This window comes from Pongo pygmaeus, chromosome 3 (assembly GCF_028885625.2).
Source record: "Pongo pygmaeus isolate AG05252 chromosome 3, NHGRI_mPonPyg2-v2.0_pri, whole genome shotgun sequence".
Lineage (NCBI taxonomy): Eukaryota > Metazoa > Chordata > Mammalia > Primates > Hominidae > Pongo > Pongo pygmaeus.
Window position 1 is genome coordinate 197,709,129 of NC_072376.2, and position 16,373 is coordinate 197,725,501.

The 16,373-nt window shown below is 45.3% G+C and overlaps 1 long non-coding RNA gene across 1 annotated transcript; it reads right to left on the reverse strand.

Annotated features, from left to right (window-relative positions):
* Positions 1 to 761: 761 nt before the first annotated feature.
* LOC129035234 (uncharacterized) lies at positions 762 to 14,090 on the reverse strand. The gene is made up of 3 exons (XR_008502148.2): positions 13,426 to 14,090; positions 10,145 to 10,334; positions 762 to 2,133 (listed from the first exon to the last, which is right to left on the reverse strand). It is a non-coding gene; the product is annotated as an uncharacterized LOC129035234 (long non-coding RNA).
* Positions 14,091 to 16,373: the final 2,283 nt, after the last annotated feature.

Sequence of the window (16,373 nt, forward strand, 5' to 3'; positions counted from 1 at the left end):
TGTGGTTTTTTTTCATTTTTGTTTTGTTTTTTTAGATGGAGTCTCGCTCTGTCACCCAGGCTGGAGTGCAGTGTCACAATCTCAGGTCACTGCAAGCTCTGCCTCCTGATTTCAGGCCATTCTCCTGCCTCAGCCTCCTGAGTAGCTGGGACTACAGGCATCCACCACCATGCCCGGCTAATTTTTTGTATTTTTAGTATTATTCACTGCGTTAGCCAGGATGGTCTCGATCTCCTGACCTCGTGATCTGCCCGCCTCAGCCTCCCAAAGTGCTGGGATTACAGGCGTGAGCCACCGCACCCGGCCCTATTACATGTTTTTAGAATGGTCAAAGTTAAAAAGACTGAACACACCAAGTTTTGACAAGAATGTGAAGGAATTGACACTCTCATACAAGGCTGGTAAGAATGTAAAATAATACAACCATTTTGTAAAACAGTTTGGTAGTTTCTTCAAAATTTAGGTATATACTTATTTTATGACCCTAGATATTTACCTAAGAGAAATGGAAACTTATATCCACACAAAGACTGGTAGATAAATGTTCACAGAAGCTTTGTTTTATTAACCCAAAACAGAAAACAATGCTAATGTCTTTCAATGGTTGAATGGATAAACAAACTATGGTATATACATACGATGGAATGCCACTTGAACTGTGGTATATACATACGATGGAATGCCACTTGAACTGTGGTATATACATACAATGGAATGCCACTTGGCAATATAAAGAAATAAATTATTGATACAGAGGAAAACATGGCTGAATGTCAACATAATTCTGCTAAGTGGGAGAAGCTGGAGAAAAAAAGTTCTCTTTTTTTTCTTTCTTGGGGACGGAGTCTCGCTCTGTTGCCCAGGCTAGAGTGCAGTGGCGTGATCTCGGCCCACTGCAACCTCTGTCTCCCAGGTTCAAGTGATTCTCCTGCCTCAGCCTCCCGAGTAGCTGGGATTACAGATGTCCGTCACCATGCCTGGCTAATTTTTGTGTGTTCAGTAGAGACGGGGTTTCACCATGTTGGCCAGGGTGGTCTTGAACTCCTAACCTCAGGTGATCTGCCTGCCTTGGCCACCCAAAGTGCTGGGATTACAGGCGTGAGCCACTGTACTCGGCCAGAGAAAAAGAGTTCTTAATGTATATTTTCAGTTATTTAAAATTCTAGGAAATGCAAACGAACTGATAGGGGCAGAAATCAGATCAGGGGTTGCCTGGGGAAAGGAGAGATGTGGGCAGGAGAGAGGGGGGAATTACCAAGGGGCACAAGGAAACTTTTGTGTGTGATAGCTATGCTCATTATCTTAATTGTGGTGACGGCTTCATAGGTGTATACAATATAACCAAACTTGTCAAATCGTACACTTGAAATACATGCACTTAAATATTGTATTTTTATTGTTATGTCAATTATATTTCAATAACTCTCAAAATACTCACCACTTTGTGCTCAGCACACTATTTCTCCAGTTTGAAAAGTCCCTTGTATGGTTACCAACCTGCCAACCTGGTTATTGGATGAGAAACCCAGTATTCCAGCTCACAGCTTGATTATTGCCTCTTCTAAGTGCCTGTTACAAAAGGTCAGGCATCTTCAAGATGCTAAAATGAGTGAGGAAACTAGACTGGAAGGGATTAGGGAGGGAGGCAACAAGGACCTGTGGAAAGTGAGTGGGACAGAGGTGGGTTCAAGATGAAGTGCTGCTACTTACCGCTGTGTGATCCGAGCAAGCTTCTTAACCTCTCAAAATCTATCACATAGGGGCATTTGGTCATAAGCATCAGAAACTGATTTGAGCTAACTTGAACCACAAAAGAACTTACAAAAGAAATGAGAGTACTCATGAGACAAAAGTTGAATGAATGCTATATATTGCTGCATAACAGACTTAGTGGCTTAAGACAATGATTTTTTATCTGTCATAATTCTGTGGGTTAGCTGGGCAGCTTCCCCTTCTAGTTTTACCTGGTCTGCTCATGCATTGCATTCAAGGAAAGCAGTTGGGCTAGAAGGTCAAAGACGGTCACACTCACATCTCTGGAAGGTGGTACTGCGCTGCTGTCTGTGGTGTCTTCTTTCTTCTTCATGTAGCTTCTTATCCTCCAATGCAGGCGAGATCTGCTGCTTTCAGGGCCTTTAAAGGACAATGTTCCAAGTGGGTGAAGGCAGAAATTGCCAGACCCCTTGAGTGTGGCCTCTGGAACTCACATGTCTCTTCTGGCTCATTTTGTAAGCCAGAGTAATTCACAAGACCATCTTAACTTCTGGGGAGTGAAGAAATAGACTGCGACACCAGATAGGAAGGATGGCTTAGTCACATGGCAAAAGGTATGCCTGCTAAAAAGAGAGGGGTGCGTAGCCGCTGTTAAATAAAATTTGGGAGAGACCCTTGTTTTGGACTGAATTCCTGCACTGGGCCCCAACAGGCCAACCCAAATGGAGTCACTCATGTTAAGTGCCACTTAATCAAACTAAAACTTTAAAAAACAGGAAAATCCCAAAACAGGCCAGGTTGCCAAAAAGAAAAAAAAAAAAAGGAGTCCCGTCAACCTGAGTCGGCACGATAAAGGAAGTTCCCTCTGCTTTAATCCACACAACAAAAGCAACCTGAAGTAACCAAGATAACCAGAAGTAACCAAGTAAGCAGATATTAACCAATCTGCTTTTTGTACTATGCTGTTTCCTTGTTCCTGCTCAAACTACCTTACAGAATCTTACTGTTCTGCTATTCCCAGTAGAGCTCTTGTCTATTGTATCAACTAGGTGCTGCCCAGTTTATGAATTGCTAATAAAAGCCAATTAAGCTGGGTGCGGTGACTCATGCCTGAAATCCCAGCACTTTGGGAGGCTGAGGCAGGTGGATCGCTTCTGCCTAGGAGTTCAAGACCAGCCTGGGCAATATGGTGAAACCCCATCTCTACAAAAAAATACAAAAATTAGCTGGGCATGGTGGTGGCACATGCCTGTAGTCCCAGCTACTCAGGAGGCTGAGGTAGGAGGATCACTTGGGCCTGGGGAGTCAAGGCTGCAGTGAGCCGAGATCTTGCCACTGCACTCCAGCCTGGGTGACACAGCAAGACCCTGTCTATAGATAGGTAGATAGATAGATAGATAATTATTATAACTGATAATTAAATGAAATAATGTATTTGAAATGCCTAATATATAAAAGACACTTATTGAACGGGTACCTACCATTCATGTCATTATGGTTATGAACAGAGATCTCTCAAAAGAAAGTCTCTTGTTCGAGAATACTTGTCATGGTGACCTCTTTGGTGGAGGCTGCGGGGTACATGACAAGGAACTGAGTTTTGTTGTCAAACTTTTGGGAGAAAGACTTGCTTATCCTTTCCTTTTATAAGCCCACAAATGCAACTGGGGTAAGGAATTAAACAAAATGAGACTGTATTTGATTTGCCTTAAAATTTGCATTTACTTTATAAATGTGTATACTGAACAGTGTCCAGTCAGCAGAACGGAAACTACTCTAGGAATTTCAAGTAGAAGAAAGTTAACCTAGGAAATGGGCTGCAAATGTGTTGAAGGGCTGGAGGAGAATAGAAGGGGAGAGCTGAGATCATTCAGAGACTAGTAACTGCAGGAAGCTACTACCGTCCTAAGGCTGGCTGAACAAAAAGAAAAATGGTGTGATCCAGACAGAGTCGGTGATTGCTCTGTGGCTGAGGCTGCTGTGATACTTGCTGCTCCACGGCCATTATTGGAAATCTTTCAGGAAGCCAGGAAACTAAACTCCCACCAAGGGTTGCCTGTCATGGACGCTGATGCTGCCAGATCCAGAGCCCAGGAATGCCCTGCTGCAGAGGCTACGAGAGCACTCCCTGCCCCCACTGCTGTTGAAACTCTACCTGAGCAGAAACTCAGTCACATACGGCCGCTGCTACTGCTATTGCCGCAACTGCTGCCACTGCTTCTACTGCTGCCACTGCCAGAGACTTCAACAGAAGGAGAAATAAAATCAGCTTCTTTCTCCCTTCTACCCTCCTTCCAAGCTCCCACCAGTGTCTCCCATTGGCAGAGGCTACCGGGAAGCAAGCTGGCTGGGGATTCTGGGAAATGTAGTTTGCAGGCTTCCAGCTCCTACAGAGAAGGTCAGGGAGAGTGGGGTGGCATTGAGAGCCGACAGGCAAATAGGCAGTACCATGTGAAACACAGATGTTTCGCAGAGCGCTGCTGCGTGTGTGCGTCTCTAGATGCTTTCCGTTTGGGTCTCCTTGAAGCAAAGTGAACGTATGTTGAATGTTTCAAAATTCTTAATGGAATACTGTCACACCACATTTAACCATCTGACAATCAAATCCCTCTTCTTTCTGGCCATTTACTCCTTTCCTCCTTAGGTTTGGCATCGGATGTGTAAATTCTGGCAAAAAAAAAAAAAAAAAAACTTTGCATTTCACACTCCACTTTGCAGAATACCAGTGGAATCTTTCTGGTGTCCTGCCTCTTATCCACTTGAAAGTGCTTCATTAAATACCTGATGGGCTGGATATATTGTATGGGGCATCTTATGCAAAGGGATACATAGATTCCTTGTATTCCCTTAAGTAATCTCAAAAGATGCCCCTGGTTTTTTCTTCAAAATTGTCTATGATTTTTTATTTTATCTGTGATTACACACCTAGTCTGCTACATCTGTGATAATGCAAAAGGCTATTCTATTAAACTAGCAATCGCTGTCCCTTATGAAATGAGGTCACTTCCTCTTTAGACCTGAGCACTGAGAACATTAGATTATTCTTAGATATTCTCTTAGGTTTATTGAGCCTGATTGCTCCTTCATGGGCTCAAATCATGCTGCTGTCTCCAAGAACAGCCCTGGGGAAGGGGCAAGTGGGAGGCTGTGATAGCTCAGAACCACTCCAACAAATAAATCAAAATCCAAAATAGAGCTGCTGTGAAATGGAAATCCTTCAGTATTTTGGATTTCCAACTTGGAGCATGGTCAGAACTCAGGAGGAAACTTTGTTCCTACCCCAGAATTGGATCCTCAGGTAAAATCAGGTGACAAAACAGGGAGGGTAATCATAAAGACAGAAAGTGAATGGAGGCTTGTTTTGCAAGGGACAGTCCCACAGCCTTGCCACGGAGCCTCGTGTCTGCCTCCGCACCTGGCTGAGTCACCCAGTGCCTCGTAGGCCCCTCCTATGGCAGTGACAGATGCATGAGGCAGAGGTAGGGGGACATGCAGGGGTAGCCGGTGGTCCAGTACAGGGTTCAAGGGATGCAGCTGCCTGTGAGGCCATCACAGGGATGAGGGATAGCACATTTCAAAGAAATTTAAAGACAGAAACCAATATGTATCAAGTTCCCATGATGGGACAAGCATGCTCTATCACTTTTCATTTTAATCCTGACAGTAACCTTATGACATTATCTCCTTTTTAGAAACAGGAAAACAGGTGATCTTGCATCTGGCAAGCCACTTAGCCAGGACGCAATGCCCTGTCTCTGACACCCACATGCCCCTAGGGCGAATCCCGGCACTATAGCTCCTCCTAGGACAAGCAGGAGGGACAAGTAACATTCACTGATCAGCTGTCATGCGCCAGGCATTGCGCTATGTGTCTGACACATGTTACCTACTTTAGACTTCCCCAGCACCCTGAATCATAGGTTCTGGTGTTCCCATTTTACAGGGTAGGAACATAGAGTCGAATGTTATATATGTGTACAGGCAGGGGATTTGAACCCGGGCTTACTTGTTCCAAAGCCAGATCTTTCTGTGGCATCAGCAGCTTCCTGATCTATTTTGGGAGTGGAGAGGTAAGCACTGAAGGTCAGGAAGAGGGCTGGCCAGAGCAGGCCAAGAGCCAGATGATTAGTTTGGACACAGTGTGTGGAAACTGGAGAGCCCTGGGGCCTGGGGTGACTGTGCACTTGTCACAGCTGTCTTGCTCTTTGTGGCCTCTTCCTTGCCAGTGTCTCCCAGGGGTTAAGAAAGGCTCGAGCCGCTTTTATTTTTTCCCTAGAACAAGGTACAAGTTTGAATCTGAGGTCCCAGCCAAATGTTTCTGGGTCCTCAGTGGGCCCTCTTGCTGCCGCTCCTCCTGCCTGCACCCAAACCTGTGAGACCCCATGTAGCAAAAGCTCCTTTCAGCACAAGCAAGGCCTCCCTTCTCAGGAGGCCTCCCTCAATACAGAGGGCAGGGCCAGAGCCTGCTCTTTAATTCATATCCCCGAAGACCCTTTACATACTTACACCCAGGGGAGGGTCCATAATTATCTTCCCACTAACTGAAAAAACACATTAACCTTTTAAAACAAAATCCCTAGGGTTTTAGGAAAAGTGTAACCACTGAGGTCAATTTCATGGGCTTACACTGGGATTTGTGAGCAACATTTTAAATAACTACAAAGCATTAAGTAGTTAGTGACATCTAACAAAATATAAAAAGTAGACTATGAATATATGACCATTTTCTTTTTTATTTTATCATTATTATTATTTTTTGAGACATAGTCTTGCTGTGTCACCCAGGCTGGAGTGCAGTGGCGCGATCTCAACTCACTGCAACCTCCGCCTCCTGGGTTCAAACGATTCTCCTGCCTCAGCCTCCCAGGTAGCTGGGATTACAGGTGTGCACCCCCATGCCTGGCTAATTTTTTGTGTTTTTAGTAGAGATGAGGTTTCACCATGTTGGCCTGGCTAGTCTCAAACTCCTGACCTCAGGTGATCCTCCCACCTCGGCCTCCCAAAGTGCTGGGATCACAGGCGTGAGCCACTGTGCCCGGCCAAAATATGACCATTTTCTAAAGTCTCTTTCTTTTAAAATTTGGTGTTATGAAACAGTATTTCCTGCCTACAACTTGTAGTCATGTCCCCACTCCAGAATGCACCCTGCTTTCCTCTGAAGAAGAAAAAGAAGACAAAAAAGGAAATCATGTACTATTGGGAAATTGCTGGCTGAAAACTTCTCCTAACTCAACATTTTGTCCTCCTAGCCTAGTTCTGTGAAAAAGCTCAGTGGTCAGATCATTACACATTTAAGCCAAACAGAACTCAGAAATGGGGGGAGAGACACACCAACACAGAGAAAATCTAAGATCATAAAATAAGCTATTCTAGCCACGTTTTCCATTCTAGGTGAATATTGCCTATGGAAAAATGTTTTTAAACACGATTTTGTGAAAAACTGCTACTGGGAAGCAGCTGACACCAAGAGGATGTCCTCTTGGTGGGGAATTGAATGCTGTTTTTGGTATTTCATGTCCATTACATTTTCAACAGGTGATCAGGAAAGCAGTGCTGGTGCTGGTGTGATTTCTCGACTTTACAACAGGTGCATACAGGGCATCCAATGAGAGTTTGAAAGCATGCATCCCCAGTGATCATTTCTTAGGAGATAGTTGAGGCTGTTTTGTAACTCTCAGTGGCTGCCATAGGCATTTTCACAACGTTGCTTTCCTGTCTTTAATTTTAGTTCCTCTTTCAGCTGTGGAACAGCTAACACTGCTGCAGAAATGACCTTCTGCCATGTTCTGGAGTCTTCAGCTCCAAATGGGATTGGTCAGGGCCAGTGCATGACACCCTGCCTTGGGGCCGGAAAGCCTTTGTCAGTTACTTCTCAGTGGTGTCAGATTTCTATTAACTCAAGAACACACCCAGAAACCTGGAGAAACGTCTCTTGCAGAGTAATACCGACTCTCCCTCCTCCAGCTTGTGCACTGGCCCGGGCAGAGAGGAAGGAAGTCACAACTTAAAAATAAAATTCACACATAAACTTTCGGCCAACATTTACATCTTAATAACCTGAAGTCCCACGGGGTCCCATGCTGAGCTTTGTCCAGGACATTCACAGTGTTCACACACCTCAGACCATCTCTTCTGGGATCTTCCTGGGAGGGCCGCCCCAGCAAAGCCAGCAGTGCTGCGCTTTGCTGAGAAAAGATCCCCCCCGTGGCCGGGCTGGATCCCCACGCACCTGCTCTTATGTGCTGCTGCTGTGTCCGTCTGCCTTGCAATAAATTCCCCAGGCTTTATCAAATGGCCTTGGTTTTAGAATTTGCCCTTTGGGACACTAATGGTAGAGGAAATAACTTGTCATTAGATCAAAAAAATTGTCATGAAAGTCCCTGCTCTTCTGCAAAATTAACAAAGCCAAGGCCTCCTCCCTTGGAGCCTGCCTCACCTGACAGAGGTGTGTCTGGCAATGTCTGGACGCACCTGGGACCCAGAGCAGCCATCCGGAGGCTTTCGGGCCCCCTCAGTGAGAGGAAGTGCATTTGAACACCTGGAAACAAAATGCATGTCTCCGGACTGCCCTTCAGTAAAACATTACTTCCAACTCCTGAGATGCATCTTTATTTTCATTTTTTAGATTATTTCTCAGTAACAGCCAGGACATAACTCATGGATGACTCCTTTTCTAATTCTCCAACTTGCCTCAGTGCCTCCCAAAGCCTAGTCCTCGATGGTAAGGCTCTGTGACCCAGCGGTCAGGGTGAGGCCCACGGCAGTCGCCTGGGTCTATTAAGAAACCTCTATTTGTAGTCCTGCGCTTCATTAGATAAACTGGTTTTCTGCATGTAGACTGCAAGTAATCACTGCATACAAACAAAATGAACTCTGCTGCCTAGCACTAGATAAGTAATGCTTCAAAAACTATTACTTTAGGCTTCTTCATAGACTCAGTCCCTTCCCAGCCGCCTCCCCACCCCACCCCCTGGCTAAAGTGAATTTGTATTTATTTGCTAGCTGAAATTCTGTCTATCCTGGTTTCACAATCCTCCCTGCCTCAGTGTCAGAAGTCATATAGTTGCACAGACAAGCTTATCTTTTGGCAGCAATTTCTAAAACAAATGTAAGTCCTTTGCTTTTCTCTCCCCTGCTCGCCCCTGACACTATTGCATCGCGTAAGCTTCCAAGCTTGCTTTTAGAGCTTCGTCCTTGAGCACATGGGACATGGAAAAATACCGCCTGATAGGGTGGCTAATCTAGTGGGATGATTGGAGATCAGTGGATTAGGGAGATTGTGGCGTCAATTGAAGATCAAGGTCCACCGTGCTTCATGCCACTCCTTTAGAACACAAAGGCCAATATCATTCTTGCCACACCAGCTTAAAACCCGATACCTTGGAAGCAGGTTAGGCAAGGCAGCACAAGGACTTGCTGAACCAAGAGCAAGCAAATATTCCCACCTGCAAGCCTGCTTGGCAGAGCAGGGCTCAAAGTGGGGCACAGAGAAAGTTACCTCAACAATTCTGTACACCTCTTGCCTTTAACAAGCCCCCATTTTAACCAAGTTTCATCCCTCCTTTTTTTAAAGCCTCCCGAAGGACCCATAATTGCCCTTGATAGAGCTCCTTCACATGTAATTTGAATGTAATTCACTTACATAGTCAATCTGATCAGCACTTACTAATCCATCACCTATAACTCATTTTTCATTATTATTTCTTGAATGAGTGATTTAAAAAATTGCATATGCATATCGTTCCCAAGTCTCTCTCTGAGCCTCTTTGTGATGGGGATGGAGTAAGCACCAGCTTGTATTTCCTTCCTAGTTCCCCTTCCTGCGGCGCTTCCCTCTTGGGGAGATTTCAGTGAATGCTGAAGATACTTTCTTGGGCAGAAATGAAGGGGCTTTCCATCCTCCATGGAAGAACCACACTGACAAGCCCCCCAGCACCCCACCTTCTTATTCCCAGTTGTGTGACCTCAGTTTCCCTGACGGTCTCTGTGACTGTCCTCGCAGCCCTCTTGAGGACTTGTTTCTCCACCCCATGGCTGCTCTGCCAGGCATGGTCTAGGCCTGGACATCAGCAGTCACCAGGTTTGCTTCCGAGGAGCAGCGGCAGCAGGAGGAAGTCTGAAGCTGTGGTGAATGTGCTCCTTTTGGAGCAGGGCCCAAGGCCAACCTGAGTCCAGGAGGAAGAGATGAAGCAGGACAGCTGCAGTGGAGGATGAGGACAGGGGACACAGAAGCGCCTTCCTGCGGAAGTGTACAGTGAGGGGGCGTGGGGACCACATTTGGGGCTCTGCAGCGGCAGCTGGAGAAGAGGGTCACCTCGAATTGCAGAGGATGCACTGGAAGGCAGAAGGGGGAAAGAGACTCAGGGAGAAAGAGGGGGAGAGAGAGTAGGGAGAAGCAGGGGGAAAGGGTGAGGGGAGAGAAAAGAATTACCTGCACGAGACGGCCACTTGGATGGAGGATGAGGAATAGAGAGCCCGGAAGGCGATAAATAGGTCTAAATTCATGGCACACATTCATACACAGGAGGCCCGGATCTCTGTGGGCGCTGGGGTGTGTGTGCACCAAAGGCCCATCTGGCCTGTAGTTGGTATGTCGATAAGGCCTTTTCCCTCTCAATGTCCTGTGATAGGCGGAAGCTTTATAATTGCTTAAAGAATGGTGGCTAGAAAAGTTGAGAAAGTACATATTCTCTAGGGTGCTCTGCTATATTTTTCTACATTTTTATTTCCTCCAAGAGTGACAATCCCTCAAAAGCTCAGGAGGTTGCTTTGAAGGGGGAATTAGGGGCCAAGCGGCTTGAAGGCCAAGAGAGGAAGCTGCAGTATCTCTAGGTGTGAGCATAGGGCTGGCTCAGCCTCCCGGAGAGGAGCTTCTCCAGGCCCAAGCCCAGGACCACAAGAACAGCAGCTGCGGGTGTGGGAGAGCGGCTGCTCCGGCCAATAGGACCACACCAACTGGGGTGTCTAAGCCAAACACAGCCCACCAGGGACACCCCATGTTGGATCGGGCACCATATTTTCCTCCTTCCACCTGGAAAGTGATGCTGTAAGCTCCCATCTGACTCATTCTCCAGGCTCAGCTCAAGCCCACCTCCAGCAAGAGGCCTCCCCAACCTGCTCCCACCCTCATTTGAACCAACGGCCCTCATGGCATCTACCAATTACAGTTTGCTGTTCATCAGTTTTTCCAAGCAGATTAATATTTTGAGGCCATGAGCAGTAGGGTTTTCAGAATTAAATAGAAAACTTTAGCACTGTATGAAAACTTTAAGAAAAAAATCGGACTACCTGCAGAAGTGTCTTCCATTAGTGTAAGTAGGAGCTGGCTTTATACTTTTAAGTTGGACTTTTTTTTTTTTTTTTTTTAATCTGGGAAAGTTGTAAGTGAAGATGAAGAATCTTCAAAGATGTATCCTCCAGTGTTTAAAAAGAAATGCTTGGCCAAACAGGCTACCTTCAGGTTGTATTTTTTATTTTAATGAAGCAGGTTGGTCTCAGAAAGAAATGTCATAAAGAAAATGTGGCACATATACACCGTGGAATACTACGCAGCCATAAAAAAGAATGAGCTCACATCCTTTGCAGCAACATGGATGCACCTGGAGGCCATTATTCTAAGCTAATTAACTCAGAAACAGAAAACCAAATACTGCATGTTTTCACTTATAAGTGGGAGCTAAACATTGGGTACACATGGTCAAAAAATGGGAACAGTAGATACTGGGGAATACAAGAGGCAGGAGAAGGAGAGGGGGTTAAGGGTTAAAAACTACTATCTATTGGGTACTATGCTCACTACCTGGGTGACAGATTCATTTGTACTCCAAACCTCAGCATCAGGAAATTATAGCTTTGTAATAAACTTGCCCATGTACCCCCTAATTCTAAAATAAAAGTTGAAAAAAAAAGAACACTCCGTTCTCAAGGAGGAAACCGGAAGCCCAGGGTATAAAACTGCAAAGGATGTACAGTGGGAGGGAGATGTGATGCCAGTGGAGATTTAACTGTATCGATTATATTGATATTTCAATTAGCATCATTACTATTCTTGGTAATAATAACAAGGCTCTGGTTATAAGTTCCGTTAAGTTTTGAATGGTCTGCCCACCTCTACTTTTCCCATGAGCTAATTATTTTTCACCCTTCATTTTCCAGAAACGAGAGTTTTCATGGGCAATGAGGCGGATGAACATATGAGATTGCAGTAGAAACTCCAGTATGCAGCGATTTCTGGCTTATTGACCTATGACACTTTTTTTCTGGATTCTTATCTCATTTAACTTTGCTATTTGTATTAGTTTCCAGATGCTACTATAGCAAATTTCCACAAGCTCAGTGGCTTAAAACAACCCAACTGTGTTATCCTACAGTCTGAAGGTCAGAAGTCCAAGTTAGGTCTCACCGGACTAAAATCAGGGTGTAGACAGGGCTGTGTTCCCTCCCACCTTGGCCATCTTCTAGAGATGCTCTCACTCCTTGGCTCAAGGCCCCTCTCGTCTTCCAAAGACAGCCATGTCCGGTCTTAACTCACATTAACTCCAACTATGTTGACCTTTTTTCCACTTATCAGGACCCTAATGACTACACTGGGCCCACCTGGATAATCTAGGCTCATCTTCCCATCTCAGATCTTTAACTTAATCTCATCTGCAAAATCCCTTTTGTCATGTAAGGTAACACTCACAGGTTCGGGGATCAGGATGTGGACATTTTAGGGGTGTCATTATCCTGCCTGCCACGCTGTGGTTATTCACCTTTCTATGTGTTCATGCTTTGGCACCCCCAGCAGACGGGAAGCTCCTTTGGGGAGTGGGGTACTGCTTTTTTGTCATTCTGTTCCCCATAGCAATTGCCCAATTCAGACACTCAGAAGGTATTTTTCAATTAGCTTTCCTTCCTGACTCCTGGTTTGAATAACACAGAAGTGTATTTCTAGGTAGTATCTGTGTTGAGCCAGCCATGGTATCTTCTTACCTTCTTGCTAGTCAGTGGGATACAAAGATGATTCAATATTGCCCCAATTTTCAATAAATTTGCCAGGTTGGGCACGGTGGCCCTCGCCTGTAATCCCAGCATTTTAAGAGGCCAAAGCAAGAGGATTACTTGAGCTCAGAAGCCCAAGACCACCCTGGGCAGCATAGTGAGACCTCGTCTCTAGAAAAAAATTTAAAAACTTAGCTGGGCATGGCGGTGCCCGCCTGAAGTCCCAGCTACTTGGGAGGCTAAGGTGGGAGGATTGCTTGAGCCCAGAAGTTCGAGGCTGCAGTGAGCCATGATCACACCACTGCACTCCAGCCTGGGTGACACAGTGAGACCCTGTCTCAAAATAAATAAATAAATAAATAAACAAATAAATAAATAAATAAATAAATTTGCCTTGCAAAATGTTCAAGATGGCTGGACAGCACCCACAGGGTAAGCTCTTTGACACAGGAATGACACATACAACTAAAGATAAAAATAATGTGATACTTGATTGAGCATAATTTTATGGAGCAGAGAGATAGCTAGAATGAGTGGAGAAAGCAACCAGGGAGAAGAGAGCCAAGTGGGTTTATTCTCTCCAAATTTTGAATAAAGTCATGGGAAAATCAAAGTAGTAGGAAGGAGTCAAAATGAAGTGTGCAAAGATGTAAAAGTATTATCATGAGAACCCAAGATAGCAAAATACATGTATGTCTAAATACACCAGAACAGCAAAGGAGAGCTTACCTTATTTAAAGTGACATAAATAAAATTGAAAAACGTAGGGATGCTACTGGAGGCTGAGGGTGGAGGAGACACTGATATAAGCAGCTTTCTTGGTCCTTTGCTTTTGTCGATCAATTTTCCAGGATTAGCTAAAATGCAGCCAGATTTATCCCAGTAAGAAGAAATGTACCCCCTTTATGGATGCCCAGAGCACTTTGTTTCCACAGTACAAAGCGCTGACCACATGTGGCTTCAAATTTTGCCATGGAAATCCCCTTACACCCCCTGAAAGCAGATTTATGTGTGCTAGATGGTATTTTCCAAAGATGAAAATGTCACAGTATCTCCTACTAATGTGCTTCCAGAACTTCGCCACTACCCGGTCAAAACGTAGAGTCTAATTCCGTTTCCTTGAGTCAAGGCAGGTTTGGGACTCACTCACAACCTACAGAAGGCAGTACGATGGATGCTGCCTAGCTTCTAGGTCATCAAAGGCGGCTGCGCTTCTGTCTTGCTGGGGCATTTGCTCTCGGAGCCCTGGCCTTCCATGTGAAGTCCGAGTACCCGAGGCAGCCATGCTGTGAGGGAGCCCACAGTGCCTGGGGAGGACCCGGATGGACGCTGCAGTCAGCGGACCTCATCCTCCAGTGCTCCAGGCCAGGGCTAGACATGTGAGGAAAGGAGCCCTTAGACCATAATACACCCCAGCTGCTGCCTTAACCACAGTGGTCAAGGCCCCAGCTGTCATGCAGCAGAGACAAGCCACTCCTGCTGTCTAAATTCCAAACCCGCCAGGTGCGGTGGCTCATGCCTGTAATCCCAGCACTTTGGGAGGCTGAGGCGGGCGGATCACGAGGTCAGGAGTTCAAGACCAGCCTGACCAATATGGTGAAACCCCCTCTCTACTAAAAATAGAAAAAAAATAGCCAGGCATGGTGGCACTTGCCTGTAATCTCAGCTACTCGAGAGGCTGAGGCAGAAGAATCGCTTGAACCCAGGAGGCAGAGGTTGCAGTGAGCAGAGATCGTGCCACTGCACTCCAGCCTGGGTGACAGAGTGAGACTCCATCTAAATAAATAAATAAATTAATTAATTTAATTTAATTAAATCCAAACCCACAGATTCTGAGAGCATAAATAAGACGATCATTTTAAGCCACTAAATTAAGGGGTGACTTCTTATGCAGCAACAGTACCAGGGGAACCAGGTATGAGCAGTGCACATATTTTCACTGAATTTATATTGTTTGGGAAGTTTTCCTGGTTAAGAGCTCTGATTATAGCCATTATGTTAACAGAGAAACCAACACCTAGGACAATTAGAGGGTAATCAGTGGCTTCTCCGGGGCTTCAGCTACAGTGATGGGTGACAGGAACATGACAAGGATAAATTCTGAGAGTGCTGGCCAGGTGCAGTGGCTCACACCTGTAAGCCCTCATTTTGTGAGGTCGAGGTGGGTAGATCGCTTGAGTCCAGGAGTTCAAGACCAGCCTGGGCAACATGGGAAAACCCCATCTCTACAAAAAATACAAAAATTAACTGAGAGTGATTGTGCTCACCTATAGCCCCAGCTACTCAGGAGGCTGAGATAGGAGGATCACTTGAGCCTGAGGAGGCCAAGGCTGCAGTGAGCCGTGATCGCACCACTACACTCTAGCCTGGGTGACAGAGTGAGACCCTGTATTAAAAAAGTAGCAAGAAAAAAATATTTTCTGGAAGGGAATCACTTCTCTAAAAAAGAAACGTAGCAGAATTTTTGTGCCTAGAGACAACTGAGAATAGGCACCCCGTCACCCATGCTGTGTCCTCCAGGATGAGCTGCCCACAGGTGAGGTGGGGGACCACCACCCAGCTTAGGCAGGAGTGGCCCCTACAGGGGCAAAACAGCAAAGAAGGCTTATGAAGCAGGATAGGGGTTTCCAAGCAGTGCTGCAAAAACGCCTTTCTGTTGTTTTTTATGTAAGTCTGTTTCATGCCACATTTTGGGTGAAACATACACACACACACACACACACACACTGCACAGCTGACAGTGGACAGGACTTCCTGGTGGTTCTGGGTAAAGTCATTGTTGCTGGAAGAGAAGGGAAATGCATGTTTCCGGTGAGTTTTGCCTTACGTGGCTAAAATGTGAGGAACTTGGCACATTTCCCAGTGCAAGAAGTCTATGGGACAGTGTGAAAAAGGAAGGGAGGATAATCTCCACCAGTTACTGAAGTGAAAGTGAACTGTTCTTTTCTGGGGACCCTTCCTTACAGAGAAAGGGTTGAAATGAAAAACTCAGCACAGCCAATTTTGTAATATTATCTGGCCAGTTTAGTAGCCTATAGGTATATTGTTTAAGGCATTTAGAAATCCAAGCGGTTGTTATTAGGACTATTTTTTTTCTTTGCTTAAGACATCTAACCAATTTTGCATAAACTAGGATGGGGAATATAAAGGCCTTGGTGTTTCTTTTCCAGTTAAATACATCTATCAATAAATAATTATGGAGCAGGTAACTCCCAAAATGTTTACTTGGATAATGAAATTCCAAGAAAGAGCCTTTAAAAATTTGTAGTAGGCTGGGCACGATGGCTCACGCCTGTAATCCTAGCACTTGGGGAAGCCGAGGTGGGTGGATCATTTGAGTCCAGGAGTTTGAGACCAGCCTGGACAACGTGGTGAAACCCTGTCTCTACAAAAAGTTTAAAAATTAGCCAGCCTGTAGTCCCAGATACTCAGGAGGCTGAGGTGGGAGGATCATTTAAGCCAGGGGGGTCAAGGCCTCCGTGAGTTGTGATTATGCCACTGTACTCCAGCCTAGGTGACAAAAGGAGACCCTGTCTCAAAAGATAACAATAAGTAAATAATAAAAATTTGTAGTAAATAGATGTCTCTTTTTGGGGCTTATTCTGCATATAAATCCACTCAGCATCAAGGCCCCAGGATTAACTTTTAAACGTCAAGCTTCCTTCTTGTCCTGAAAT